At 35.7% G+C, this 27,466-nt stretch overlaps 1 protein-coding gene and 1 pseudogene across 1 annotated transcript in view; one reads left to right on the top strand and one right to left on the bottom strand.

Moving 5' to 3' along the window:
• Positions 1–27,466, bottom strand: part of LRRTM4 (leucine rich repeat transmembrane neuronal 4) — a 699,335-nt gene that overhangs the window by 391,289 nt on the left and 280,580 nt on the right. The window lies entirely within an intron of this gene.
• LOC102963098 overlaps positions 660–27,466 on the top strand; it is a 40,661-nt pseudogene continuing 13,854 nt past the window's right edge.

Consider the following 27,466-nt stretch of genomic DNA (forward strand, 5'->3'; position numbering starts at 1 on the left):
GACTGTGGTACCCTAAACGAACAGGACTGGAATTATGTCATCCTTTGGTGTAAACTGAGCTATCAGGGCAATTTCAGAGAGTTGGTATAGCTGTTGTTCTGCTCTATTTCATTTTATTTTTTGGCTTCTCGGTATTTTTTAAATTTCTGACTTAGTTTCCAATTTTACAAAATTAGAGATTTCACATAAATATATAAATTTGTATCTTCTAAGGAAAAGCGGAATATATGGAACAATAAGGATCATGTTCAAATCTAGTAAGAGTGAGCACTAACGGAATAGCTGCAGTTCCCTGGAAATGCCCAGAGGTCACCAGAGTGCCCACCTGGCTGGCTTCTCACATTTACATTGCCTATCTGGTCTCTATAAACGTCTGAGACAGAAGTTTTCAGTAAACCATAGAAAAATCTAAGTAGCAATAGGTTCTTACAAGTGACCAGAAAAATCAAAACAAAAACAAAAAAACAATAGGCCATCTCAAACTGGTATAGCAAACTATTTGAACATTACTTAAGATGGAAGGTCTGGCAATAGGGATCCAGACCTTCCAGTAATGATTTTTACCCAGTTGCCTTTGAGGTCTCTGGATAGTGGCTGACAAGACCAAATGAGGTCTCCCACTATCAGGAGAGAAAGGAATAGGTTACTCAACAGCAACAATGACAAAGGCCCAGGAAAATGCTATGTTATACAACTTGAAGGTCCTGGAAATGGTCAAGGAATGGTAAACCATAAACGGAAATGATTCCAAGAACTAGATCACACTGTTATTGTTGGAAGAGCAGCACATATAACTACAAAGTGAGATCCAGTAGACATGGCTTATTTACGATCTATTGCTTTTAGGTCAAGATCGGTGTTAGAATCTGGCAACAGCCCCAGTGGGTGCAACACCCCATTACTGCTATGAGGATGAAAACGGTGCAAAGCCTCAAGTCTGAGTTATAATAGTTGTGTGTTTCTAGAACAGAGATTTAGTGTATTGGCTTAGCAAACACAAGCGATGACTTCATCTTGATGACAAGGTTTTTCAAGCTGTGGGGATACAGAAGGAATCATATATAGAAATTTCATTTAGAGGTAGTGGATATTATTCACAGGAGATGCATACTTCTGGCGTAGCCATTGTATGGTAACTCCCCTCTTATGCTCAAAATGTTACGTTATCAGGTTAAATTAAAGAAATATGTTGTTCCATCAAGATACCTTGAAGAAACTTAAAATTCAAGGCAGCACTGGTCTTTTGCTTAGTAACCTGAGGTAGAGGATACACGTATCCTGCCTTCTCTTTAGGCTACAGAATAAGTCACTATGGCAACTCTGGACCTGAACTGAAGCTATATGGTAAGTGTCTGGTACCATTATCTGAAATGCCCTGAAATTCACAAAATCAGTGTCAAATATAAAGACCTGGGCATTACACAATGTCCTTTTTTTACACTGACATGTAACTCCTGTTATCACCCAAAACATATCCTTCTTGCAAACTAAGTCCATTGCAGACATCACAGGGTATAGCAGAAAACGGAACGACATGGTACTGACCAGCTGGATGAGCTGGGGTCAAACATTGGGAACTTTACTTCTTCATGTGTAAAATAAATATAATATTAGTTCCATGCCAGGGTTGTTATAAAGATTACTTAAATAAAACATATAAGGTGTTTAGAACTATTCCCTGAATAAAGATTGATGATGATGATTTTGAAATGGAAACAAGGTAGGCTACATTTAAAAGAAAACCACATTTAATACTTCCTGAAATAGAATGAAGCATTTTGAGGAATGGATTCTAGCAATTATTGCATTTGGTGGATGAAGCCAGGTGGTACTTCTATTAGTTCTATTCACTAACTCCTATTTATTCTTTTAGTCTCAGGTTTGATGCCACTTCTTCTGGGAAACTTTCTTAGACAGGCTAACTTGAGTCAAGTGCTTCAGCTTTGTGTGTTCATAACATTCTGTCATTCTCTGATCATAACGCTTTTTGTGATTCATTGTGAGGAACTGTTTAATTAGCCATGAACTCCATGGGGTCATTCATTCCAATTTATGCTGTATATCAAGCACAGTACTAGGCAGATAGGAGGTATTCAATAAATAGTTGCTAAATGAACGGATACATTAATCTATCAATTGCCATAGTGCACCTACCCACTCATCCCCCAACTTGGGTAAGAATGCTATAAGTAAAGCCATCAGATATAAAACCAGCAGCACCCAGAACTGGTGTGATAATTCCCAACTTAGGTCTAATGTGAAATTATTATGACACTAAAGCATAAGACTGTTGGTATTACATAAGTCCAGAACTAATTGCAATATTTAATAATTCCCCATGCTTGGAAATCAAAAGGGTGATTACTTACCCATTAGAAGGTTATGAACATTTTCCAGTCCTGGAATAAAGAAGTGTTTAAATGTTGTACATTACAGCAGTCAATTATTCATTCACACAGCAACTATTTGAGTAGCTCTTATCCTAGATTTGAGGGATGCAAAAGTGAACATGATAAATATGGTCTTTTGTTTTCATGAAGATTATATTCAAGAGAGAACTAGAGAAAACAAAGAAACAAGAAACCGGGCAAATGAGATAATATCCAATATTGAAAGGTGTCATGGAGGAGAGTAATATTGGATAATGGGAATCAGATGATTGAGAGGAAATGAATAGGGCTATTTTGGATTAGACAGTCATGACTTTTTATTTCAGAGATGAACAATGAGAAGTTACTAGTACTGAAAAGATCTGGGGGATACCATTCCAAACAAAAGAAACAGCACAGAAAAAGGCTCTCAGGGTGTATATGACACAAGTAAAGGACCAGGAGAGCATAAAGGAAGATAGAGCATAAAGAGGAAGTGGGAGAATGAAGTGAAATAAGATAAAAGGGTTATGGGATGGGGTAAGATCCTTTAGGCTTTGTGCATCATGGCAATTTGGATGTTAGTTGATTGCCATGGATACCCATGGGTTTTTGCTTTTCAGCATGATTTAGGTTATTAAAAACCACCATGGCTGTTATAAGGAAAATGTACACATTCTGTTATGAATGCTGAATGAACACAATCTATATAAACTTCAGACATCATCTTAATAATGATGTTGCTAGAGTTTTTGCTTCTTTTTCAATGCTGCATAATGATTTCAAAATCCTTCTGGCTGAACACCGCAGTCCAACTGTTCTCTATTTTCCAACATCCCCCAAATGATTTTGTTGACAGATCAATAAAAACAGCCTTAATTAAGGTAGTGCAGGTCACATTTCACATCAAAGATAGCTAATATTAACTGGAACCCAAGATTACTGACCTACAGAAAAGTCTCCTACCGACTGTGTGGCACCACCACACAAGTTATCCTACACAGGTGGCAAGGCTAGTTATCATTTCCATGATGTCTCTTCAGAGTCTGAACCATTCCACACAAAACGGGACTTGCCATTTTCTCTTTTGTTTGCAACCAATTGAAATTCAGATTGAAGAAACTTAGAAAATTTTGGTGTTTTTTTTTTTTCCTGATTTCATTTAGTTTTCTCACCAGAAAACATTTGGGACACACTTGGATGTTACCTTCTGTTCTCCTTGCAGCGTGTGTCATCAGGGTGAGGTTATAATTGATGCTGACTCTCAAGCTGGCTGTGACTTACTGTCCACAGCAGAGCTGAGCTCACAGCACTTGGCTATTTGTTATAAATCCGTACAAAGTTTCACAAGTAGGTCTCCTTGATTACCTTTAAATGCCTATAACAGTCACTGACAATTCTGAGCGGTGTGTAGATTTTAGCAGGCCTGTAGGTTCTTCTTACTATTTTTGGCTCATAAATAACTATGTATTGTATGTTCCATCAGTTATTTCAAAACAAATAATGTTCTATTTTTTTTTTCTCTCTCTCTAGATGGGAGTGTTCCTTCATACTCTGTTCCATGCTAGGTACTGGTTAGGGAAAGCTGAAGAAGACATGATTGCTCTTTTTAATGGGTATAGATATGGTTGTTTAACCAACAATTATATGTTATATCTGAGAACTAGGTGCTATAAGCATCTTTAGCTTCCTCCACCCTGCCCTCTTCCATGCACCAGTAGAACCTAAATCATTGGAAGCCTCCTCTCCTGAGGTGAAGTTTCAATAAAACTTTGAGGGACAAATGGAATTAATTCTGTGAAGAAGGTAACTGTTTGGATACCTAAGGGGCAGGCAAGACTGGGGATCCAGAGCAAATGTGAAGACTGTAGGAGGAAGGCAGCTTCCTCTCACTGAGTCAAAGGGAAGAGGTAGAGATTTCGGTAGAGATACTGGTCAACTATTAGAGAAGGAGTTGGGATGGCCATAGTTACCTCAGAAAGTATGAGGTTGGGTTATCTATGGAGGGAGAGGGAATGGAACTGTGGGTTTTACAGAGAAGCCAGATTGCTTGTGATTGCCAGTGTGGAAAATGGAAGATGGAGGTTAAGTGGAAAATGCAGCCAGGTGCAATTCAGTAGTCTTTAAGAAATGCCAAGGTCAAGAGCCCAGGAAGTTTTGATAGAAAACTAGTTGTACTTACATCATATATTAAAATAATATTTGGGGGATGAATCAACACAGTTCGCTGTTTGTACTACACAAATAAAAGAGTGTACACAAATAAAATATTTGTACTATGCCAATAAAATAGAATTATTTAAAAACTGGTGTGTTGTTTCAGGGATGCAGCAATTCTGTGATTCAAACCTACAATTTGCAATTTCACTTCCAAACATCTGATTTCTCCTCATGAGACCTCACTCCTTATCTCATCTCCACTCTGATATCTCCCTCAACTCAGCCTTCCCCACCCTACCTGTGTCTAAGACACCCAACCTGCCAGATCACCAGCTCTTTGTCTTCACATGGCTCCCTCCATTTCAATTTCCTGCAAAACTAAGATGTTGCTCATCAAGTTATTAAGGTTATAAATTCATTATAGAAGAAAAATCTTTACTTTTTCTCCCCTTCATTGTTCCCTCTACAGGAGGAACTCGCTGCGCATTAAACCACGCTGCACATTAAAACATACTGTTGTTGGGTGCCTGGGTGGCTCAGTCGGTGAAGCATCCAACTTCGGCTCAGGTCATGATCTCACAGTTCATGAGTTCCTTCCAGCCCCGCATCAGACTCCCTGCTGACAGCTCAGAGCCTGGAGCCTGCTTTGGATTCTGTGTCTCCCTCTCCTCCCCTGCTCACGCTCTTTCTCTCTCTCTCAAAAATAAAATAAACTTTAAAAAAAATTTAAAACACACTGTTGTTTCATCTTCATACCTAAACACGAAATCAGAATTCTCTGGAAGTAGGGACTGGACATGGGTGTTTGGAGAAATTTCTCCAGGTGATTTTAATGTGCAGCTTTATCAACCATAGTGTTAGCACCTAGTTGGCAACTCAGAGGAAAGTAATGTTTGAGAAGCTTTTGTACATAAGAAGAAAACTAGCCAGTTGAATACCAGTCAAACCGCAAAAGCACAAACATCACAACCATTACTCTTCTTGTATTGGCAGGGTCACTGTCCTTTGAATCACAGATGATATTTCAGAGCTAGGTACTATCAACAACAGTGCAATTTAAATAAAGTTCACTTGTTGCAATACTCAAACATGTTGTCAATCTGACCATTTACTTACAACTAATTTATTTAGGAAAAAAAGGCAAGGGTTCTACTGAACTGTAATCTTCTTATGCCATTTTCTAAGAGGAATGAAAGGCAACAAAAAACAATTACATTGAAACAATGCTCTGACCTCAATAATCACACATTGAAAATACTTTTATCTGGAAAAAGCCATTAGGAGAAACTAGGAACAAGGTGAAAATAGCTTTTGTGTGTTTTGGATAATAGTAACTCAGCAGGACCACAAAAGTAAAGCCTTATTAAATCTACTTCCCATTCTACAATTCTCGCTTCTTCCCAGAGTAACTCTTTGACTCCTGGTTTCAAAAGTTTCTTTTCTCAACCCAGAATACAGTAATATAGCCATCTACCTGGTTTTTATGAGTATTACACTTTTCACTAGGATGTGTCAGACACGATATGCAAAGATTAGAAATATGTATTAAGACACATTTTATTTACAGAAATAATAACTAATTTTGTTGCTGATTATTTGTAACATGCCAAGGGACTGACTAAGCATTTGAAGGAGAGGCCAAGAACAAAGTTACTTTAGCCTGCCCCTTATCACTTCTGAGCCACACGGTGATCCCCCCACCTCTACTGTCCCATTACTAATAGCATCTCTGCTTATCTCATGATAATACAAAACTCATCCAGTCCTGCCTTGTCTGGAAAACTGTGGTTCTGGAAGTCTCCCTTTTCCTGTATTCCCTTTCCCCTCCCCCTTAGAAAGCTTCCCTTTAGCTGGCTAATATCTGGAAAGAATAGAATCCTTTAAAATGAAGTAAAATTCTTAGAAACAGTTACAAAACATTAAAAATAATTCAAGAAATGAAGAGACAATTTATATATAAATTTACTACTCTGATAAAGGATGGATTATCATTTTGTTTTGTCTTTGTGTCATATTCATGAATAATTTTACATATCCTTTCAAATGAGTCTCCTCTCCCAGCAATCTTTATCTGTCTCTCTTCCCATAACTGTAGGTCACACAGCTGGTTAACGGTGAAAATAAAACCCTAATCAAGTTCAATTTGACTCCTAATCTGCCATTTGCTCCCTGCATTTGCAATATCTTGTTATGTGTTTGAAGTTACAACAGAAATTGAGAACTTGTTTGGAGGTTCGACCTGATGACATTCAGCAAATAATTTCCCTATATTGAAGAATTATGTCTCCTATCAGGCAAGTTCATCCTATTCCTCAAATCTGTAGCTTCAAGAAGGGGACACATATGGAGCATGGAGAGAAGTCAATGGCACTGCCTCTACTGTCTGGTAAGTACAGGCAACTGCTGAGCAAGGGAGTAAAAGATGCAGTAGCACACCCATTGCCTGGGAAGTGCAATGGATGCAAAAGTGTAGTCACTCTCCACTAACAACTCTATCAGAAAAAAGGCCCTCTGAATCGCTGTAAGTGCTCAAGGTCCATCCAGGGAAAGAGAGCCCAGGTAATTTCATAAAATAAAATGAGCAACTAGATAGAGATGTATTTAAAAAGATGAACACTGAGGAAGTAGGACAGTTCAAAAAGAAACAAGTATAGAAAGTACCCTTAGTTTATGGGGCGCCTGGGTGGCTCAGTCGGTTGAGTGTCCGACTTTGGTTCAGGTCATGATCTCAGGGTTTGTGAGTTCAAGACCCGCGTCCAGCTGTGCGCTGACAGCTCGGAGTCTGGAGCTTGCTTTGGATTCTGTGTATCCCTCTCTCTCTGCCCCTCCTCTGCTCCTGCTCTGTCACTGTCTCTCAAAAATAAATAAACATTAAAAAAAATTAAAAAAAAAAAGAAAGCACCCTTAGTTTTAAAGCTAGAAATACAAAGAAAGGATATAGCTACCAGAAACCAAGCACAGGGACCAGAAAGATAGCAAAGGGAATACCCAGGGAATACACAGGCAGACTCATGAAAGAGAAAACAGAGACTGCTCAAATCAGCATCAAAGCAGGGGAAAGAATGAGAAGTACTCAGGTTTCTCCTATTTTCTTAATCTCAATCTCTTGCCAATGCCTACATTAGTAGAAAGTAATAGGAAACTGTTGGGTGAGGGAACAGAAAGGGAAAAGAATTTAAGAAGAAATGGGCAAGTGATTGACCCAATCGCTAATCCACTTCCTACTTGATTCTAAAGACACTGTAGTTAAAGAAAATCAAATACTTTTTATCTGAATTCAGTGATAACCAAATGTATATATTTCTTGCTGATTTCAATAATTATCATCATGATCATTCTGATCCTACCACTAGACTTTTCAGCAAAGTACAGCAGGTAAATGAATTCTCTCTGACTAATCATGCTTGCTTTAATAATACTGGTGGGGTGTAAGTGAACAGGAAAAAAAGACACTATTAAGCATTACTGGAATAACTAAATGATTTTATTAGGTTAGAAATGTTCAGAGAAGGAGTGGCATAACTCTATTCACATATCAACATGTCTGTTGATACTTTAAAATCTACTGAAGAAGACATACATGTTAAATCTCCCATAGGTGTTCCTTGGGTAACTCAAATCTTTCACCAATCTTTATCTTATCCTAAATGTAATATGAATAAAATTTGACCCTTTAATTAATATATACAGATGTATTCCACAATTTCCCCATGCAACACATAAAATATTATTGGGTGCTATCATGAACATTTTTATGAAAATTTTCTTCCCAATTTAGTAATAAGCTCTTTGTGGATAGAAACAATGAGTTAATATGTCTGTTACTACTGACAGCACCTGACCAGTGTTATGCATAGAATGATAAATATCAGGGTTAATGAAATATACCTCCCTTTTTTCCTTTTCTCACAAATAAATAAAAATGCATAGGGTGTATGGGAGATGACCTCAGTGTATAGGAAACAAGATACTATGAAGCATTACTGGAATAACTAAATGATATTACTAGGTAAAGATGTTTAGAGTATAAGTGACATAACCAAATGGTGACTGGTTGTTCTTGACACTGTCCCCCTCACAAGAACAACTAACAACTATTTAAGAATAAGACATCACTGAAAGAATCTTAGAGTGTGGGTTTGAAGTACTACCACCCCCTTGCACTACACAGACCAAGACAGAATGCATTAGAAGAAAAGAGAAGCAGCTATACATTGACTGCACTGTCCCTCCCCGAGGCCAGCACAGCATCAGAGAGGTCTCCTTGAGCCTCCAGTTCCTCCAGTCAGAAAAAGGAGCCCATAGGGGACAACCAGCACTAGCCCCAGCGTTGTGAGCACTTTGTGAGAGCCTCTAGTCTCATCTCACACCATGAGGATTTCTGGGGAGAGTACACAGCTCAACCACAGGGAATCTGTGATGGAGAAGTGGGAAGGGTCTTTCAACAACTAGCACATGTATCTTGGCAGACAGAGTTCATACCTGCTCTGCCTCAGCAGTAACCCCAATCAGAGGTTTTGCTCATCTGCAGAACCAAGTCAGGCATCCATTCTGACGAGGGAACTCAGCAGGTGCACATTTACCTGATTCAGATACTGAAGTTTGCTGGCATACAGCCCAGTTTACCCACCTCCAGGAAAGGAGTTGAATCACAGAACCATCCACTGTGGAGAGTACATTCCAGCCCCATCTGACCAGAAGGGCTAAAGACAATTCCTAGAAGCAGTGAAGCCCAAAGCTGATTGTCCCCAGAACTGAGCTAGTATCAAATGTGGATGTTCCTATGCTATGCACAGGCAGGGGTATTAATACATAGCCAATGCTGAGGGTGGCTCCCAGCCCCTTCCAACCAAAGAACCTATTCAGTAAATTGAAAATAGCCTGGAGTGGCCCATTCCTCCCATTCCCAGGCAAGGGAGGTGAGACATTGCCCTACCTACTGTAGAATGTGTCTTTCTGCTCCACCTGACCAGAAGGGCCAGAGACAACACCTGGACACTGTAGAGGTCAGTAGCACTCAAGCCAAGAGACAGAAAGGCAAAACAAACAGCTTGCCAAACAAAGCCAATGGTCTTATTTAGTCATGGAACTTGGTATGTGGGTAGGCTGGGGTTAAGACAACACAGAGCTTTATTGGCTTTAGAGCTGCATCTCCCACTGCTCCCAGGCAGGGAATCTAATTTGTAGTCCCATTCATTCATTTCTGAATACAGCCTTCAACTTATTTGGCCAGGGAACCTAACCAAAGCACATTGGAAGCAACATAGCCTGTTTAAAATCCCTATCCACAGTAGCACTTGAACAGAACACAGATGATGACTTTCCCCAACTTCAGAGTCAAACTGGTAGCTTCACCTGACAAGGGAATTCAATGCACACTCTGGCCTGATTCAGGTCCCCAAACCACAAGCTGTACAGGTCTGGGTTCTGTCCTGCTGTCCTGCCAAGACAGGGAAGCTAATTCACAGCTCTGTCTGGTACTGAATATGGTACCAAGTCCCGACCATCTAGTAAGCCAGAAAATCCAGACATACATCCTACAACCTCACTTGGATAGGGGAAAAAATTCAACAGTCTTATCCAACTATTTTCTGGAAATGTTACAACCCCCATCCCCAGCCTCAGAGCTGGAACAGCTGCCTCACCCAAAAATAGGCCATAATAGCAGGACCCACCTTCCTAAGGACATTACCAGCATCTATACCCAGAAACTTAAACTGAGCATGAGGTGAAGAAATGTCTCTTCTAAAGCAAACCTGTGGAAGAGGAGCCCCTTCACTCAAATGCACAAATACCAATATAATGAATCAAGAATCATGAAAAATGAAGTAAATATGACACCATCAAAGGAAATAAATGAAGCACTAAAAACTGACCCTGAAGAAATGGAATCTGTGAACTGTCAAAAGATTCAGAATAATCTTCTTATGAAAGTTTATTGAACTACAAAACACCGACAACTAAACAAAATTAAAAAGCAATGAATGAACAAAATGAGAAGTGTGGCAAGGAAATAGCAAACATCAAACAAACAAACAAACAAAAAATACAGAAATTTGGGGTGCCTGGGTGGCTCAGTCGGTTAAGCGTCTGCCTTCAGCTCAGGTCATGGTATCCCCAGTTAATAGGTTCGAGCCCTGGTCGGACTCTGTGCTGACACCTCAGAGCCTGGAGCCTGCTTCGGATTCTGTGTCTCCCTCTCTCTCTATCTCTCCGCCACTCATGCTCTGTCTCTCTTTCTCTCTCAGAAATAAACAAACATTAATAAAAAAAATACAAACAGAAATTCTTGAGTTTAAAATACAATCATTGAACTGAAGAATCTAATAGGATTTAAAAAGTAAACTTGACCATGCAGAAGAAGGAATCAGCAACCTGGAGGACCAGGACATTGGGAATTATCCAGTCACAGGAGCAAAAAGAAAAAAAAAGAACAAAAAAGAATGAAAAGAGGGGCGCCTGGGTGGCTCAGTCGGTTGAGCGTCCGACTTCGGCTCAGGTCACGATCTCGCGGTCCGTGAGTTCGAGCCCCGCGTCAGGCTCTGTGCTGAGTGCTCAGAGCCTGGAGCCTGTTTCAGATTCTGTGTCTCCCTCTCTCTCTGACCCTCCCCCATTCATGCTCTGTCTCTCTCTGTCTCAAAAATAAATAAACGTTAAAAAAAAAAAAATTAAAAAAAAAAAAAAAAAAAGAATGAAAAGAGCCAACCTATGGGAATTACAGAACCCAATAAAAAGAAAACTCTTAGAGCAAAAGTAAAAGAATGCTAATTAACATTATGAAAACAAAAAGATAGTATAAATATTTGGTCATAGATTTTGCAATAGGGTAATAGTGCTGCATAATCATAATTACAATTCTACTTTAAAAGTTAGAAAAAGAACATAGTAAAAATAACCATAACAATAACCTATTATTACTCAGTAAAACAAACAAACATGTAAAATAACAGCAATAACCTGAAATGTGAGGCGAGGAAAAGTAAAAGTATAACATTTACAAACTTTACTGAAGTTATCAATTTAAAATCAGGTGTTAAAGTTTAAGATATTTTACATAAGCTTTATGGTTACCATGGGGAAAAACCTGTCATAATTATATACAAAACACAATAAAGAAATCAAAGCATACTGAAACCAAAAGTCATCAAAGCAAACAAACAAAAAAAGATAGTAGGATAAGAAACAAGGAACAATGGATCTAATAAACAACCAGAAAGCAATGAACGAAATGAGAACAGTAAGTCCTTACCTATCAATAATTACTTTAAATGTAAATGGATTAAATTCTCCAATTAAAAGACATATAATATCTAAATGGATTTTTAAAAATCCAACAATATGCTCCCTATGAGAAACTCACTTTAGCCTTAAAGACACACACAGACTGAGAATGAAGGTATGGAAAAAGAAATTTCAAACAAATGATAAGCAAAACAAAAAACAAAAATAACAAATAACAAATGAACAAAAAAACCCAGGAGTAAGTATTTTATAAAAGACAAAATCAATTTTAAACTGAAATGGAAAAAATAGACAAAGAAATCATTATATAATGATAAAGGGATGAGAGCACCAAGAAGATATAACAATTATAAAAATGTACGCACCCAACATTAGGGCACTTAAATATATAAAGCAAAAACATAGCTAAAAGGAGAAATAAACAGTAATACAATAATAGTTGGGGAATTTAATGTCTCACTATTAACAATGAATAGATTATCCATACAGAGCACCAATAAGGAAAAAATGGATTCTGTATCCATTATAGACTAAATGTTAGGCTACAAAAGAAGTCTTAGCAAATTTAAGAAGACTCAAATCATACCAAGTAACTTCTCTAACCACAATGGCATGAAATTAGAAATCAATAATAAGAGGAAAACTGGAAAATTTATGAATGCATATAAATTAAACAACACTCTCCTAAACAACACATTGGTCAAAAGAGAAATTAAAGAGGGAATAAAAAAGTTTCTTAAGACAAACAAAAATGAAAATACAACATACCAGAACATATAGGGTGCAGAAAAGCAGTTCATAGTAATAAACACCTACATTAAGAAGCAGGAAAGATTCTAAATAAAAACCTAAATTTAGGCCTTAAAGAACTAGCAAAAGAATAACAAACTGAGCACAAAGAAGGCAGAATAAAATAAATAATAAAGATTAATAAATATAAATATAAATAAAATAGAGAACAGAAAAACAATAGAAGAGATTAACCAAACTAATAGTTGATTCTTTTTAAAGGAAAACTAAATTAACAAACCCTTAGTTAGATATAATGACCAAGGAAAAAAGAAAAAGGACTCAAATCAACAAAATTATGAATCATAAAAGAGACATTACAACTGATACTATAGAAATTAAAAGGATCATAAGATCATAAAAGGCTTCCATGAACAACTATATGCTAACACACTGGACAACCTAGAAGAAATGGAAAAATTCTTAGAAACATCAATTTAGCAAGACTGAATCACAAAGAAATTAAAAAAAATCTACATATATCAATTACTAGTAAGGAGATTGAATCAATAATCAAAAATCTTCCACCAAAGAGAAGAAAAGCCCCACACCAAATGGCTTCATGGGTGAATTTAACCAAACACTTAAAAAAGACTTAACATCAATCTTTGTAAAACTCTTTCAAAAAATCAAAGAGGAGGAAACATTCTCAATCTCACTTTACAAGGCCAGCATTATTCTGCAACCAAAATCAGAAAATGATGCTATTAGAAAAGAAAACTACAGATCAATATTTCTGATGAATACATATGCAAGAATTCTGTATTGAATACTAGCAAACAGAATACAACAGCACATAAAAAGATTATAAACCATGATCAAGTGGTATTTATGCTTGGGATGCAAGGATGGCTTAACATATGCAAATAGATCAATGTGATATATCACTCTAATAGAATGAAAGAATAAAAAAAGAATCATGATCATCTCAATAGATGCAGAAAAAGCATTTGACAAAATTTAACATCCATTCATAATAAAATCTCTTAGCAATTTAGGCATAGAAGAACATATATAAACATTCTAAAGGCCATTTATGACAAGCCAACATCTAACATCATATTCAACGGTAAAAGTTTGAAAGCTTTTCCTCTAAGATCAAGAACAAGACAAAGGTGCTCACTCTCACCACTCTTACCCAATAAAGTACTAGAAGTCCTAGCTAGAGCAATAAGGCAAGAAAAAGAAAGAAAAGGTGTTAGAACTGGTAAGGAAGAAGTAAAACTGTCTACAGATGACATGATTTAATATACATAAAATCCTAAAGATTCAATCAAAAAACTGCTAAATTTAATCAATGAGTTCAGTAAAGTTGCAGGATATAAAATTAACATACAAAATCCATGGTTTTTATACTCTTAACAATGAATTTTCTGAAAAAGAAATAAAATAGACTTTTAGAAAACAACATTATTCTGGGTTGATTATTTAACAAAATAAAAATAGTTAATGTAATGATAATAACATACAGAAGAGTATCTGTGAAAATGTAAATCCATTTTAGAATTTATGGAACTATTACTAAATTAATACTAAGAGGTTTATATTACCTTTATGTAATCCTGATAATTAACTTACATAATAAGTATGTGTATTCCTGTTTTACACGTGAGAAAAAGCCAACCTCCTTACATCAAATACCTGATAAATTATAGCACTGCAGATGGTCCCTAAGTTATGATGTTTAACTTACAGTTGTTAAGATTTATGATGATGTGAAAGCAGTATGCATTCAGTGGAAACAGTACTTAGAATTTTTATCTTTTCCTGGATTACCAATAAGGGATATGATACTCTCTTATGCCAGGAAGTGCAAGCAAGCCATAGTTCCCAGTCATCCTTACAGTCATGAAGGTAAACAACTGATACACCTATAGCCATTCTGTACCCATATGACCACTTTGTTTTTCACTTCCAGTACAATATTCAATAAATCACATGAAATATTCAATACTTTATTATAAAAATACATTTTGTGTTACATGATTTGCCCTCCTGTATGCTCCCATCCAAGTACTAACCAGGCCCGACCCTGCTTAGCTTCCGAGATCAGACGAGATTGGGCGCGTTCAGGGTAGTATGGCTGTAGACTGCCCTCCTGTATGCTAATGTAACTGTTCTTAGTATGTTTAAGACAGGTTATACTAAATGATGATGTTTGGTAGGTTAAAAGTTCTAAATGTATTTTAAACTTATAATATTTTCAACTTAGCATGTATGTATCAGGATGCAACTCCAACCATAAGTCAAAGAAGATCTTTACTCTGAGAACCCCAATCTGTTACTTTATTTGAGAGTATCTGTTCCTCACTATACCACGCTGTGCCTGATAGAAAAACTCTAAAGTGGTTGGTGTATACGTCAGGTATAATTTACTTCTAGTACAACTGTTTATACAGTCTTTTTCTTGGTTAAAAAAAAAAGTCTTGTATTTCTTTTGTGTACATAGTCTTTGAGAATAAGGAGAAATAAAACATTTTGGGAATGAGCTACAGTTTTCACACAAGTAACTTACTTCTTTGTACCCACTGATCACATAATGAACTTCACTGTGCTTCATTAAAAATACAGAATATATACTATTTGAAGATTTTTATCTGTCAAAATTTAACTTCAAGGTTGCAAACTGATCTACTAATCAAAGTTAATTGTTCTGAATTAGCATCATAGCAACTCTCATCAACACCAGTTAAGACCTGCAAATGATACCAGGAAATAAAAGACACTAGTAGATGATTCTGTCAAGTATGACATTCTTAAATATCATTTTCATTTTGTTTTAAATACTGTAAACATCAACTTTATTTGTTAATTAGGGACATACTCTCTTCTCAGATTGCCAATCTGAAGAACATTGCCAATCTGACACCTAGGAGCTGGGGTTGTTATTAAGAATGGATGGATTTATATATATATATGGCACATGGAGGAGTGTCTGGCACATGGTACACTTTCAATAATGTTAGCTACTATTATCATAGTGTACCCGAATTTTCAAGCAGGCCCTAGATTATTTTCCAGAAAAAGGAAAGAAAGACTTCTTCATGAGCTGTTCTTTTTCAGTAGGTCCCTAACACCCAACCTCAGGATTCTTAGAACCCATGTGGGACTAAAGGGATAGGTTGAGAGTATCCTATTCTGACAGCTAGCTTCAGTTCAGATATGCTAGAGAGACTCGAGAGTTATTGGAAAAATGTAATAGATCCTTTGTTTTATGGAACTCCACCAGAGAGAGAAATGCTTTACTTCATCTATCCTAGTAATAGGGCAGACAGAAAGAGGTATGAAATGAATATGGAGCTAAAATGTCAATCAGCCATTAAGCTCCTGCAATAAAAAGCTATGTACTGAGTGTTAGAGAAAACTGAAATGTAGGAACTCAGCACAACATCATTCCTACAGTTAACACCCTTGTATTGTGCAGTTAAAAGTTGTTAAAGAGGGTAGAAATCATGTTAAGTGGTCTTACTACAGGCACCTGAATCCCCCTGTGGGATGACCGAGGTTTCCCACTGAGCTTATACACTGAGTCAAAGTGAAAGTCTGATTTTCCAGCAAACAAACAAACAAAAAACAAAAAAACAAAACAAAACAAACAAACAAAATATTAAGTTTTGCCTTCACTTAAGAATTAATGATCTAGGGGCACTTGGATGGCTCAGTCGGTTGAACGTCCAGCTTCTGATTTTGGCTCAGGTCATGATCTCATGGTTCTGGGATTGAGCCCTGCATTCAGCTCTGTGCACAGCCTGCTTGGGATTCTCTCTCTCCCTCTTCCTTCCCCCATTCATGGGGGTGTGCAAGTTCTCTCTCAAAAATAAACAAATTAAAAAAAAAAGAGTTAATGATCTTAAAAAAAAAACAGTTAATGATCTGATGTGGAGGCCATATCACAACATAGTTTTAATGTGTGGGTAACATAATGAAAAGAGGGACCCATAAAAAATGCATGGGACGAAAGTGATAGCTTGGGAAGTAAAGAGACCCATGTTGGTGTCCTAACTATGCCTTATTATTTTGGTTGACATTCAGATTCTCTTTATTTTTACAGTAGGTATGATAATATTTCTTTGTCTAAGTGTGACTATTACTACATGATATGCTGTATGTATTGTCCAGTTCCACGCCAGATGCACAGCAGGTTCATAAATGAGGTTATTGTTTCTTTATTAGCTTACATCTTCAGCACAATGATAATTATTCTGTACAACAACAGAACTTACACTTCTCTAAAATTGGCTTCAAAATGGCAAATTACTTTACCATTTTCAATAGAAAATTATCTATGAGATGGTTTAACTCACTGCATTCCTGGTTTTTCATGCCACATGCAATGCCTGTGTTACTAAATCCTCCCTTAAGTACAATATGAAAAAGAGGTAAGTGGCAAAATTAATATTTTATAGAAGTATTTTTTAACTGTTGCTAACTCACTGATATGGACAATCATCTCCAGCCATCTGTTACTCTATTCTCTGCAAAAAGTATTTATTTATAATTCTAACAGAATATATTCCTTTCTTGAAATAAACAGGTATTGTGATGTTTGGCATCCTAAAGAAGTCTCTCATATTTACTCGAGGGTGACAGTACTCTGTGAGGTATCCACAAAATCTTTTACTAAATAATCTAGAGTCTGCTTTCTTTGTAATAAATAAAATCAAAGTTCCTATATAATTTAATCGGCTTATGTTATACCTAGTAACTTTCCAAAAGTCTCCTTTTAGTAGGCTGATATGGACTATCCACAAATTCCAGATGTGGATTAAAGTAATCAATTTTGCATGGCCACTACTTTATCAATTAACGTAAGCAAATCTTATGTTTTAACAATATGATTCCTTCATTTAACAACATGAGCTTTAGAACTTCAAGCACTATTAGTTATGTACTAAAAGGCATATTTTAAGTAGGAAAATGCAAGGAAAGAAGAAAGAAAAAATGATTGCAGAAGAAGGTTTTGAAGGAAATTAGTTCAGGGGAAAAGCAGTCACCCTTAAAACCTGTGGCCTTCACGGAGTAGAAAGGTGTTTTAGATGCTTCATTAACGAGAAGAATAGTTTGCCCAAAATACACTTCAAAGTTATGTGGTACAATTGGACACTTCTATGACCAGATGCCTCACTTGCCTTTAAGAAAATGTCATGGGCTAATTAGGTAGTCTAACACCATATTTTTACAGGATAGAATTATGACCTACTTTTTTTTCTTTAACTATTCTTGGCATCTCCTCATTAAACACAAATTGGCTTATTCTATCACACTTAGAGCACAAGTGAATTGAAGCCTTACTTTTGGGGTAAAACTGATGCTCAGTGACTATCATTTTCATGTGAAGCACTTATGAGGCATTTTTTCATTCATCATAGATGAAAACTGGTTTCAGAACTGGCTAAACATCCATACTTCCTTTCTTTGAAAATTTAATTGAACTTTGGCCTGTCAAGTGTCTTTGGAATGACTAATTTTAATTGCCACTGCTGAACAATGTCAATTATAGTAAAACCTCATAGATTTTAACTGCTCATGCCATCTTAATTAATGAAAAGTTTGAAATAATGGATATATCTTTATAACTGCCATTTTCCCTTAGAATTATTAATACTAATGGCAACATCAGCAAATCATTGGTCAACTCTAACATTCCCTTCCCCATGCATTGTTTGATCCCTATTCCTAGTCCTTGCTATGTTTCATGTGGACCATTGGAGCTAGTATGTAAATAAAGAGGGGAAGATTCTACTCCTTGCAGAAAAGCTGAGGACTATGATGCTTTGAAAAGCCTTCTCACAGAAATACGACTAGGACTTGGATAAGCAAGAACGACGATTTGTAAAGCATTTCTGGGATTTCAAAGAGGTAATGGAAATTGTCCTAGACAAACAGTGAGGTGAAATATGCTTAATACCATTGTCAGAATATGACAGGGAAGACTATGGTGGACCTAGTTTGCAAAAGGAATCCCAGATATTTGAAAATAAGTGAGAGTTTATATTTTTTTGTGCATAGAGTAAATCAAAGGCAAGGCAAATAAAGAAGAATTAGAAGAAATAACAATGGGCTTATTCTAGGATACATATGATATATTTGTAAATTGCAGTATTTACTTAAAATTTCTCCCTTGAAGATAGCTTGTTCACCTAGCAGGTAAAACTGAGTCTTCTAAATTTGTGTTTTCTATCGGAAAAGCTAACACGTGACATAAGGCAGGCATGTTTCAGAGGTTTTCAAACTTACATGTGCATCAGGATCACATGAAGAGTCTTTTTGAAAAACTGGGAGGAGCACCCCAGGCCAATGAGTCAGGATTTCCAGGGATAGTTTTGGACTGGTATCCAGACATGACTGCTTTCTTCTTAAAAATTCTTCAAGTGACTTTGATGTACAACTATTGCTACCAACCATTTTATTTTTCTGTTGAGAGTTTTGTTTCCTTAATCTGCTTATTCTAAGTACCAGAATTTTGAAGATAACCTATTAGATATGTTAATATTTAATAACATCTATATGATTTATGTATCATTTATATTGAGAATAACTTGAGGTACATCACAGAAAGAACTACATGTATTTATTAAGCCATTAATTTGAAGATAATTTGCAGATAATATAAATTGTGTTTCTTGAATTGAGTTCAAATTATTCCTAATTTAAACCAGAGCTAGAAGTGTCAAGGCAAACATGACTGTGCGTTTTTTGGGTCATGTTCGTTCTGCTTCATTTATTGCTCTGTTATAGTGTTCCTTGTCCCAACACACCTATTTTGAGATTGCTTCTTTCCTTTCTGAGTACTTTTATGTCATTTACAGATAAATTATAAGGCTTTTTATCTTCATCAACCAAAAATTAATAATTTAGCATAATCTTTTTCATATAGTAATCTGTTTTACTCTTTATTTTTAATGATGGCATGGAACATACATATCTTATATACCTTAATTCCCAAATAAATACAGTGAAAGTATCACTACATTAGGGACCATGCCTCCCTTGTTGGCTACTATACTCATGCATAGCACCCAACATAGGAGAGAAGCTCAATAATGTTAAACAAAATTGACTCTATTTTTCCTAAAAAAAAAAACATTGCTCAGAGTTAGGCTAGTTTGGATATGTATTCAGATCTTTTATTTCAATATGAGCTTTCTACAAGGTAAGGACAAAAAGGGTAGGGGAAAACTTTCTTACCCCAGAAATTACACCTCCCTTAATTCTCTGTATCTCTACTCTGTGTTTTGCTTTATTTATTTATTTTTATTGGCTCTGTAATATTGGAAGTGGTTTTAAGTCCTGTTCAATATTTAATGAAGGACAAATGATATCCAAGGTAAAAAAAAAAAAAGACTTGGAGATATTTCAGCTATGTCTCCCATATATCTGAAACCATTAGTTTATTGCATTACCAAACATTTCTCCTAGCTGTAGCCACATAAGCAGTTAATGCTGTATATCCAGCTTCATGTGAACAACAATTTCAGTAAGCTTGGATAAGGTGGCTTTTGAAATGCTATTTGTGTAAAATATGTGATGCCTTCATTGACTAAGGAGCACCAGATACTGGACAAACCATTATTAATATTGAGATTAAAAAGAAAAGACTTGACCCCTGCCCTCAAGGGACACAAAACAAAGTGGGGAAGATGAGAAGGTAAAGAAATAAAATATAATGCCTCATAAGTGCTGGGCATTGCCAGAGTACCACAGAATTGTGGTGTGTTGAAATTCCTATGAATAATGTTAAAGTCAGATTTTTACCCAAGAATTCTTCTTTGTTTAATTTTTTTAATGTTTATTTATTTTTGAGAGAGAGAGAGAGTGTGAGTTAGGGAGGGCAGAAAGAGGAAGACACAGAATCCAGGGCAGGCTCCAGGCTCTGATCTGCCAGCATGGAGTCCGACACAGGGCTCGAACTCACAAACCGTGAGATCATAACATAAGCTGAAGTTGGATGCTTAACTGGCTGAGCCACCCAGAAGCCCCAAGAATTCTTTCTTGATAAATAATTATGCATGGTGAAAATTCATTCCTCTTAGATGAAATATCATAAAAGAGGCAAGAGGAGTCATATAATTTTTAGCCAGACACTTCATTGAATTCTTTGGATAAAGATGAGCATCAGCTATATTTCTCTCAATGTATATGGATTTGGGAGACTTGATTTTGTGATAAGAGCAACTGAAGAACCATAGAAAGATAGGGCTTACATTGTCAGGTCCCCTTTGTATTTATTTTGCATACATAATGGTTTGGTACTCATCACCATTTGGAATTATTGGTCAAAGAGCATAATCTGCCAAGTCTACTAGAATGAAAGATACCTGGAGCCCTCAAGTCCCTTCCCCTAGATATCTGAATTCATACAGCACTCTCTCCCAGTCAGGAAATCCACTGGAAAAAAGAAGACCATGATTTAACACGTGGGTACATGTGGTAAGCAAACATACATTACCCTTGTTTACAGTACTGATAACTTTTGATTATTTCTCATGTCTACAACAGGTCTAAGAAGAGCATGGGAAGATCCTTAATACTATGTAAATACTTCCCTAAGATTTAATCATCTCAGGTTTGGGCATGATGGAAAGTGAAGTTTGCCAGAAAATAATATGAGGATGTGAGTCATATCTTTGCCACTTGGCAGCTGTGTGACTTCAGGGAACTCACTTTAATGACAATAACAACAGCTAATATTCCTAAATTGTCTATGGTGTGTCTGTCGCTCCTCTAAGTGTGTACACATATTTTCCCTTCTTTTTGTCCCTCAATGAATATTTATTGAGTACTTGCTAGGTAAACAGTAGTGAGCTTACTGTCTGTGGGGCAGTGTTAGTCTCACAATTCTCCATAAATGTATAGAGTTAATTAATAATGGTTATACACATTTTAATTATACACTGTCTGTAAATAAGTAATTACTATTTGCCTAGACCTATACATGCTACAGTGAAAACAGATGAAATACATAATATGGCCATGACCTTGAAGCTTACATTTATCTAGGGAGAAAAAAAAATGTACCTGAAACTGACTTCAGTTGTCTAAATCATTTTGTCTTTGCTTTTGGTACAAATAAGCATATTAAAACATAATATTTTACAGAGAAAACAGAGGTATATATTATTTACGTACAGAAATGACATCAAACAGCTCTGTGAAAATCAATAGTAAGTAACTATTACATTTGATAAGCAATTCATTCTCACTACATGGTAGTAAAAAAAAGAATGTGAAAAATGTATACTTGTTTTATTTAATATTTTTTAAATGTTAAAGTTATATATTTTATAATTATTTATTGTTTATATTTTCAAATACTTTTATCTTCTAAAGATATCCATATTTGTTTACTCCAGATAATTTAGAAGACTCTTGAAATCATAAAGAACAAAATTCAAAGACCCATTGCAATTCTTATATCATATATATCATTTAAAATGATTTGAACAAGGCAATACTTTTAATCTTTAACCATTAGTGGATTTTTTTTTCTTCCACTCTTCTTCTCTGGGTAAAATCAGGATTAAAGATCACAAAGCAAAAATTAAAATTAGGAATGATCAGACATAACTTCTACCCATTTTTAATATTTATATTAATAGTTCAATATCTTTGCCTCTAGAGCATAGAAATATATAACGGTCCATTTATGCTCCACATTCCCAATTAAAATGAATAAGCACACAGTTTTATCATTAGTGTTTGTTTTCTATCATCTAATATTTCTGCTGAAGTTTATTATAGATAAGACAATATATGTCTTACACAAGCCTAAAACAATTCCTTGGACTTAAAAGTATTTAAGAAAAGTTTGAGAAGTGGTATAAAATTTTCTCACAAATCAAATAAATAAAATTCATTTGCTGAGCTTAATAAGCAAAACACTTGTTCTCAGAGACAGTTTCTTCTCAAGGCACACATATATTTCATAAACCTGTCTTTTGACATACTTTGAATCCCTAAATATGAACACAACTGGGTAGAATATTATGCTAAAAATAGAATTGGTTGCAGAGGCACAGGGAGAATGTACTAATAACTTGAGTAATTTTAGGAGGATGATGGACTTTAGAGTGTGTACACTATGCTTCTAAGATCCTAACCAAATCCTCTTCTTCAACATCAATAATTCTTATCCTGTGCTCCAGCTTATATTTTCAATGTGTTGCCTTATACTTTACTGGATGGAAAGTTAAGGAATTATATTCTCCATTGACAGTTATTCCCAGCGATAACCAGGGCCAGGCTGACTGGGTTAATGGCATTGCCACCTGGTTTTCTGGTTCTCATTGCTAGCTGTTACCTGACTTCCTAGAGTAATGCCAGCATCACTTTTCTTGCCCCCAACCCCAGTTTTATAAGTCTTAGCAGCAATCTGCTTTACAAATTTAATGTACAGCCTCCAAGAAACAAAAGGAAAGAAAATTGCACTTTTATGAATTTCCAAATTGCCATAGCTCACACTCAATGTTTATTTTATTTTAATATTATTGCCAAGGGGTTTTTGCTGAGTGGAATAAATTTAGCACTAATGAGCATATTTTGAAAGTTTAAAAACATAATTTAATACATGATTCAATGTAATTTCTACAAAAAAGGACTCTAAGAGGCCAAGGAGTCATTGAACAGGAGGGAAACCATGAGGAAACAATGGAACAAAAAATAAATAGGTGAAAGCAATTGTGATTTTTACATTACCAATTAATCAAGTAGTCTTGTTTCTTTTTTACATCACAAGGACAGTGTTGTACAACGATAAAGGTAAGTCAATTTAACTATAAAACCACTCCAGAGTAGTTTCTTAGTGAAATCAATCTAATGGGGCCTGGCACATAGTAGGGCTTTCTAATCTTTATTTCCCACTTGTTTTACAACTTTAAGAGTATTTAGTGTTACATGGCAACTACTGGTTGTACTGGGACGCTTGGGTGGCTGAGTCGGTTAAGCATCTGACTTCAGGTTTGGTCATGATCTCATGGCTCGTGAGTTCGAGCCCCACATTGGGCTCTGTGCTGACAGCTCAGAGCCTGGAGCCTGATTCAGATTCTGTGTCTCCCTCTCTCTCTCTGCCCCTCCCCCACTCATGCTCTGTCTCTCTCCTTCAAAAATCAATAAACATTAAAAAAAAAAGATATATGGTTGTACTTTATTGTTTGTGTCTTATCCATATGCCTACATTATTTTTTTTTTACACATGGAGATATCACAGGACTACTTTGTTTCTTTTTAATGTTACTATTTAAATAGTAATTAATTTATAAGCATCATATGGGACTTATCAGGCAAAATAAAATATAAAGGTCATAAAGATACTGTTATTATTATTAAATTTAATATTAACTTGGTTTTAAAACAGTACAGGCTTATAGATTCTTATAGCGCAATGCATTACTGGTCAGAGAAAATCGGAGAAAATTAAGAAAAAAAAAAGATTCAACTTTTTGTTCATGTTCCATAATAGGTCTAAGATTTTAACAAAGGTGGATGCTGTCCAAATCCATGATCCTTCCATCAAATTTCAATTTTTCCACATAATAATTTTATATTTACATTAAGTACTATCTATATTTTTTAACTGCACTTTTTGTCCTCCCTTTCTCTCTTGAACCCATTCCAATCTGTTTTTGTCCCATCTTGAGAGAGAAGAGTTAACCTATCCCAGAATGATCTCCTACAGACTGATCACTCAGGAAAAAAAAAAGAAAGAAAGAAAAAAAAAAAAAGGATAGTCTTTCTGTAAAACTGCATGGAAACTGGACAGAGCTCAGTGAGTAAGGTATTCAATCCTGGACAGCCACAAAACTGAGATTCAGCTAACCTGATCATGCCAGAGGAGGATCTGATGATTTTCTAACTGCACATCCTAATGTGGGGAATCTTGCTGCCAACTTTTTACATCACAGCTACAAGCTCAGCACTTGGCACACAGTAGGGCTTTCTCACTGTTCACCCAAGGGAAAGAGCTGGTGTTATACCCAGCAATTAAAGCTGAGTTATAGCAGGAATGGCATGCAGCCAATTTCTGCCCAAATGTATTCTTTTTGTGTCCTGCTCCTGTTCATATCAGAAGAACTAATGATTCCTTAAAGAAGCAGAAAATTCCCAAAGCCATGAGGCAGGTTTCCTCACTTGTAATCTGATGTCCATTCCTGCTGGCCTCCTGGGAGTCACTTTAGAATGAATGTGCATCAAAAGATCCATCTATCTGCTACTTCTCTTGTCTCCATGAGGTTTCTCCCCGTGAACCAAGAGGACTAGTGATGGTGCTCTTTGATTACTTAACTCTTTCCTCTTTTTAATGAAAATGCCCAATTATCCAGCAAAACTCCTTACTCATCACCATGTTTCCACCACTCCTCTATCCTTATATTACTCATCCTAGGAGCAGGATTGGACTGATCATGTCCTCTCCCTCTTTTGAAACCCTTTCTTAACTAGTTTCTGGAATACCACATTCTTGGTTCTTTTCCTACCTTACTCGTGACTCCTCCTTATTTTCCTTTGTTGGATTATACTTGAATTCATAAACTGTAAAGTTATAGTGTCCTAATATTTGATCCTTCTATATACTTCCCTATACTCATTCTTCAGATAATTTCAGACCGTTCCATGACTTTGAATTCCACTTGTAATCAATGAATAATGCCTTTGTATTTCCAGCCTCAACCTCTTCTGCAAACTGCATACTTCTTTATCCAACTGACTTCTCAACTTTGTAAGAGAATCATAAGCAAATGAGTTCTAACCATCTTTTTTCTATAAGGAATCTTTACCCAGATTACTAATCAGTACTTCACATTTAAAAAGTCCAAATCTGCCTCCCCAAACTTGTTTCTTCCCCAGTCTTTCCATCATGGAACAGTAACCACATTTTTCTAGATAATAAGACCAATTCACTTAGCATCTTTTTTGATCCTTCTCTTTCTCTAATACTCCACATCCAAACCATCAGTGAATTTTGTTGACAATTTTTCTGAAATATATCCAGAATCCAACCTCTGTTCCTTACTTCCACTGCTGCCTTCACAGTCCAAGACACCATCATCTCCTCCTGGACTAAATGACAGCTTCCTAGCTATTCTCTGTGCTTTCACTCTTGCTCTTCTGTGGAATATTCTCCAAACAGCAGCAGCAGAGCAAGAGTTTTGAGTAGTGGATTCATGTCACCTTGCTGCATGAATGTCATTAGTCTCGTGGTTCTCCATAGAATACCCCAAGTACACATCTGCTCAAGGATTTTGCACTAGATTTTCTTTCTGCCTGAAATGCTATTTTTTTAAATAGCTGAATGGCTACTTTATTTTCTTCAAATCTCTGCTCACATATCACCTTATCAGCATTGCCTTTTAAACATTTTCTTGTGTAAACTATCACATCCCCTACAATAACTTTTTATCCACTCATTTTGGTTTATATTTCTTCATTGCACTTACTGAAACTCTGAATATTATATCTGTCTGTCTTCCCCAGAAAAATATCCACTACAGAAAAGTAGGTCTATTTTATTCTTGTCATCCCTCTAATTTTTCAGTGCCAAAGTCCTTGTTTGGTGGGTCACAAAAGTCACTCTTTTGGTGTTTTCAGTATCTTGCTGTAAATTTAGTTTCAAAACAAAACTGTAATAGAAAAAAAAAACCCACACTTCTTGCATTCATTCAACAAATACACTAGGCAATCACATCATTAATTATTAACCTGTCATCATTAATTATTCAACACTAATAAATTATTCACCAAATATACTTTTAAACTCACATAAATATAAAAGAGTGCGCTAAATACTGTTGGGAATACTCATATAAATAAGATACCATTGTTCTTTTTAAAAACTATATAAATTGGTAAGCATCCTCACAGAAAAATAAAAAAAGATACAAAGAGAATAGTCTTGAAATGTTCCAAAGAGAGAAATAATCCCTAAATGGGCAAAGAATGGTAATATACAGCTTTTTTTCATAGCTAGCAACTGGACTGAGTTTCAATATAATATAAACGTAAAAAATCTGAGAAGAAATAGCGATTTCATCATTTGCTAATCATATGATCTTTGACATTTTGTTCTTAAATTTTCATTGATGTTTTGTTCTTAACTCTATGATATTTAGTATTCTCATCTATATGATGGAATATTTTGCAGGTATTAAGTGAGGAAAATGTTAGTAAACCATATAAGCTAATACCTGGCACTTAATAGTCCTCAATTATTATTATAATAGTAAAGATAATATAGCTTAAATGTATATCATGAATGATGCAGCCACAGAATGACAGGATTTGTTTTCAATATTTAATATTTGTTTTTTTTTTAAATCCTTATTACTTAATAATAATGAAAAGCTATTATTAAAAAGTATATAAAATATTTCCATTACATATATGACCACCACATTTAATAGTTTTTTCAAAAGATCTCCAATGGTTGCAGATAGAGTTGCCAGAATTAGCAAATAAAAAACACAAAGTTCTCAACTAAAGTTAAATTTAAGATGAACAAAAAATTATTTTCTATGTAAGAATGTCCCAAATATTACGAGACCCGCTTATACTTAAATTTTGTGTTTGTTACCTGAACTTCAAATTTAACCTGAATACTTAAATTTGATGACAATTTTAAATATAATCTCTGGTTTTATTTTTTTAACTTAAACAGTGGTATGCTGATAAACAAGCTTATCTCACACACACACACACACACACACACAAACACACACACGTATACATAAACAAACAGAGAGACTTTATATGCTGTTTGCCAAGTTCGTCTACTGAGCTGATAGTGGCCAGCTCTGATATACCACCGAAAGGGAACTCAGGAAACTAGAAGGAGTTTTAGAAATCAAATTTAAGATCCATTTATTTATTTTTTTCATTTTTTGTTTTTTTTAAATGTTCATTTATTATTTTGGGAT

Source organism: Panthera tigris, chromosome A3, assembly GCF_018350195.1.
Source record: "Panthera tigris isolate Pti1 chromosome A3, P.tigris_Pti1_mat1.1, whole genome shotgun sequence".
Classification (NCBI taxonomy): domain Eukaryota; kingdom Metazoa; phylum Chordata; class Mammalia; order Carnivora; family Felidae; genus Panthera; species Panthera tigris.